This window comes from Alligator mississippiensis, chromosome 2, assembly GCF_030867095.1.
Source record: "Alligator mississippiensis isolate rAllMis1 chromosome 2, rAllMis1, whole genome shotgun sequence".
Lineage (NCBI taxonomy): Eukaryota > Metazoa > Chordata > Crocodylia > Alligatoridae > Alligator > Alligator mississippiensis.
This window is the reverse complement of record NC_081825.1, coordinates 287,234,557-287,239,664: the sequence shown is the minus strand read 5'-3', so window position 1 is coordinate 287,239,664 and position 5,108 is coordinate 287,234,557. Positions and strand designations below refer to the sequence as shown.

Here is a 5,108-nt window from a genome sequence, read left to right as displayed (position 1 = left end):
TTCTTTTTGGCTCTGGTATAGTTTTAACTATTTCTTGGTAAAATCAAGGATTATTCCCAATCATTTTATAGGTTCTGCTCCAATCAAGTTTTCCCTTCCTCTAACAGCACGTCATCTGGGGTTATCAGTGTAGTCATTGCTGTTGTCCTCATTGGGTGTTATTGATGCATTGCCACTGTCGAAGTTTCAGGAACTGCAGGGTCGACAAGTCACAGCCAAGAGATTCCAACACCAACCTTGCCTTGAAGAACGACCACAGGCTCAGTTCAGTGGCAAAGATTTGGCCAGGTTTATTGTGTACAAGCACAGCTCTAACACATTTTGATCTAACAAGTACAGGTGACCCTCCTCATTCATGGGAGATATGCTATCGTATTTCCCGCAAATGGCGAAATCTGCAAATAAGGCACTGCGTTCATGAACACAGCACCCACGGCAGCTGCCAGGGGCACAGCTCCAGCGGTGACAGCGAGAGCCCAGCAGCAGCAGCAGGAGCCCGGCAGCAGCAAGCACACAGCTCCCAAGGAGCTCCTGTAAGTGTACAAAGTGTATTTAAAATGCAGTTTCAGCATTCACGAATATTTGAAACCACAAATGCTGAACCCGCGAATAGTGACCATTTCTTGTACATCAAACCAGGAGCTCAGGAACTTGTACGTGTGACAAAGTAGTCAGCACAGCACAATGCAGGCTCCCCCAGGCCACTACAATATTCCCTTGCTTTCCAGTTCTCTTTTTATACAATAATCAAAACAAATTACATATTGCATTTCATCTGTATCTTGAACATCTCAAACCATCCTATACCGTGGGCTTGGTTCAAATTTTGACCTGAGAGTTTCTGTTCCACCCTTATCATCCTGGTACTATCCTATCATACTGTGCCAGTTATGACTCTTTCCTTCTGCTCCTCTTCTGCTGCTCTCATCACAACCATCTCCCTAACCCAGTCTGTGACCTGGGCACAGAACTAGCTAGTTATGCTGCTGGAACAGAGGTCTTTAACTACAATGCTAACCAATTCAATAAAGTTAGAGGGGGGCCTTAAGTACAGAAAGGTTGAGAACCACTGGTTTAGTTTAAGGAAGAGGCAAGTGAGTGAAAACATGAGGACAGTCTTCAAATATGTAAATGGTTGCTGCAAAGAGGAAGGCCATAAACTGTTCTCTGTACTCTATGGGCACAGGGCGAGAAGTAACGAGCTTCCATTGCAACAAGGAAGACTTAAGAAAAACTTAAAACTAGGATTGTTAAGCATGGGGATAGGTTACCTACAGAGGCAATGGAATCTCCACCACTTCAGGTTTCAAAGATCAGGTGAGACAAACATCTGTCAAGAATGGTTTAGGTATAGTCAAACCTGCCTTGGAACTGGAGTAAATGACTTCGTGAAGCCCTCTTCCAGACCCATTTTCTGTGATCCCTCAGAGAAACACTTGAAGCTTGGCAGAGTACACATTCCTCACTGAAGACTATACACTTCCCATTACAAGTCATATAATTCAACTGGTAGCCCCTGTAGGTACTGCTTAGCAAATCTGTTGTGGCTTGGAATTGGCCAGGTTTACTCTGAAAATGCTGGGGAAAAATAAAACTTCTAACTGAGAAAATTGGTCAAAAATATCTTTGCTTTACATGCTGTTAATAATTACCTTGACTTGAAATTTTGTCTTGCATCCATAAAGTTTATGTCCCTTTAGCTCAAATATAATCTTTCTTCATTAATCCTTCAAGCTCTCCACAGTCAGATTTCCCAAACCATTTTTGAGCATGTTATTTTGGAGGAAAAACCCTAAATTTTTTTAGTTAAAAAAAAATGTTAGTTAAAATAGATTAGCTGGATGCAAGACAATGATTGTATTATGGAACTGTATGGTTCTGAGTACGTAAAGAATTTGCCCTCTGGTGGCTGACTGGAGTGTAGAGATGGGAAGGACTCCTGCCTTATCTGCACAGCAAAGAACAACTCACAGAGACAGTCTCATGGACCTTGAGGAACAGACTTCCACCTTCAGCTTCCTCTGTGCAAAAATGAAGTTTATTTTCTACCTATGGAGACTTTTTTTTGCCATCTTTAATTTTCCCTGAGCCTGAGGAAGGGCGTTTGCGCCCAAAAGCTTGCAGAAAAGGATACCTTTTGCGTGATTTCTTAGTTGGTCTAATAAAAGGTATCATCTCTGAACCAAAGAGTTCTAGAGTTTTACATTTCAAGATCTATAAAAGACTTTTTTCCACCTCCAGGTCAGAGATTTTTCCCCATGCTCAAATTGCAGAAGCTTGTGCTTTATCAATCTAGGTGCTTATATGCCACAGATGTTAAGTGAGTGCCAACAGATATGTATTAATAAATGGCCACTTTCTTGTGCTCTACAAAGCAAATTTTGAGAATATGTTTTTGGATTTCTTCTGCATAAAGTAGTGCACAACCCAAAAGGGACAAATTTAAGTAACTGTGTAAAAAGTTAGTATAATGAAATATTTATCTGCTTTTCCAATGTGATACACTGGCTTTGAGTCCCGAATTAAGAATCCCAAACTCTAGGTTTTATCCTGAAGTCCAGCCAAGGCAATTCACTTTACTACTCCATGGTTCTGGTCCAGCATCAGCATCTGAATACTTATTTCCCACTTTGGAAAGAGCTCAGATGCCCACCTATTGATATCACTAAATACAATGCTTAACATTACATTTTTGTTGTTATTCCCTGATGGTTAACTTCAACACTTTTAAGCTTGGTGGTTTTTACATTATGGTTCACAGATAAACTTACAAGACAGCCACATTAAAGTTAGCCCATTCATTATGTGATGAATTGGAAGATTTAATTCTGAGTTATCAGAATGTAGTAAAATGAGTGAGCAGATTCTTCTATCACATGGGAATCACTTATCTCAAAAACGAGTCAGGTTATTGCTGTTTTGTTTTGTTTTAAATGAGTTAAATTTTAAATTAAGAATGGCCTTCAATATTTTGATGCTGGAAAATGCTGACTTATAACGGAATAGAAATGTCATGTTTAAGAAGAACATTGCTTTTATAAGGCAGTCATGTTTCCTGCTTTCAGTCACTTGCAATTTTGCAATTCTAAATGCAGTGTATATTAGTGCCCCTAAAAAGCTTAAATACATGTGTTTTACTACTTCTTCTATGGCTTTTAGTGCATCTGCATCACTTGTTTTAGCCACAGCACACAGCAAAGAGGGAATTAAAGCCTGAAGCTCCTAAGAAACACAAAGAAAAATGAGTTTTGTACCATACATATCTCACCTACCGCAAAGGTTTCAAAGAGGTTTCCTCCATGACAGGAAAAATATTCCAGGCGATATTACATGTTGAATTTTGAAATATAAAAAACTGTAGACATTATTAGTTAAATATTATGTCAGCAATTAACTACTACAAACCTCGGCAGGGAGTTAAGTCATCAGTGGACTGAACTCATTGACTACCCATGCTGCATTCATTACCTTTCCTTGTACTTCCCCAGAAGTGCCTGTGCCTCTTGTGTCATCTTTAATGACTGTAAGCTCGTAGGGACCCATAATCTTTCTATCTCGTGTTGCTCCAGCATTGAGCTCAATGGGGTTTGGCCCGTGACCAAGGCTCTTAAGCATTATGGTACTACAAATAAATACTATAAAGATAAAACTTTGTATCAAGGAAAGAAATTGCATGTGCATCTTCCACAGAATTTAACAATTAAAAATGGACCCTTTTCACATAAAAGTTAAATGAAACAAGATGCTGTGAACAAAGAACCTGGTAAGAAAACCAAATCCAAATGATCAGTCTTTCTAGAACCTCTAAGATGATTCCAGGCAGTCTGGAACAGCTGAGTTGATGTTTTGAAAGTGTATTATTCTTTAGGCCCATACGTTCTATTAAACTTAATTAAGCTTTGAAAACTCTAGTCATTGTGCTGCACATTGTTGGACCATAATGCAGCAAGATTCCCTTTTCATGATTTCACAGAGTCAGAATTTATTTCAAAATTCTGCCTAAGTGAACACACCTGACACCCTGCATGCATACAAACTACTACTTTCCCTTATCTTTGTTCCTTTCCCTCTTCTTCAGGTTCATGGCCACAGGGACAGCTGTGACGCCCCCTAGTGGCCTTGCCACTCCTGCCTGGCTCAAACTCTAATGTCACTCTCCTTAGATAGCTCGTCTGCCATGCCTTGTTCTTAATATTATAGGCTGATTAAGGGAGGCTGCCAGCAGGCCTTAGAGTAAGCCCTCATCCCAATAAGTACCCATGGGGTCTCTCCTGAGGCCCCACTAGCCTCAATCCTGCCATCAGGCCTCATAGGTCCCTTTGACCTGACTAGGCCCCCTGTAGCCTTAAGGACAAATTGTGTGCCTCCTTTTCCTCCCCTATACCATACCCCAAGCCTTGCAGATGTTCTCTCTCACTGATGTTACTTCATTTATACACTTGGCCTCCTTGGGCCCTCAGACCCCCTGGTCCCTTACTCAGCTTCCCCCTGCACTCTCTGACCCCTGGTCCCGCACACAGCCCCTCCTCTGGGCTCTTGGACCCCTGGTCCCGCACACAGCCCCTCCTCTGGGCTCTTGGACCCCTGGCCCCACACACAGCCCCTCCTCTGGGCTCTCGGACCCCTGGCCCCACATGCAGCCCATCCTCTGGGGTCTCAGACCCCTGGTCCCACATGCAGCCCCTCCTCTCAGACCCCCTAGTCCAGCTTGGCCCGCTCTGGGCTCACAGGCCCTTTGGCCGGGCTCAACCCTTCCCTGGGCTCTTGGACCTTCTGGTTTGGGCTTCAGGCTTTTTCTAGGCTCCTGGACCCCTCACTGGGTCCCACCCTCAGTCTGAAGACTCTTAGGTTACTGGTTCTCTAAATGGGCCTTAATCCTGCCCCATCAGGGCTCAAGACTAAACTACCGGTGTAACTCAAACAAGAAGCATCACCGCCCTCTGGCAGACACCTCAAGCCCTCTGGGGTGTAACTTAAACAAAGACCACTTGCCTGTAAACCCAAACTTCCTTAGCCCAGGAAACTTGCTTCTGTTCCCAGGCCTGCAGAGTTGTCTGGCAACATCCAGGTCCTTTCAGGAGCCCTGCAGCCAGGAGCTCCTCACTTCA

General features: G+C 43.0%; 1 long non-coding RNA gene across 1 annotated transcript; it reads right to left on the bottom strand.

Annotated features, from left to right (window-relative positions):
* Nucleotides 1-265: 265 nt before the first annotated feature.
* LOC109281668 (uncharacterized) lies at nt 266-4,123 on the bottom strand. The gene is made up of 2 exons (XR_002088402.2): nt 1,653-4,123; nt 266-531 (listed from the first exon to the last, which is right to left on the bottom strand). It is a non-coding gene; the product is annotated as an uncharacterized LOC109281668 (long non-coding RNA).
* Between the last annotated feature and the right edge of the window lie 985 nt (nt 4,124-5,108).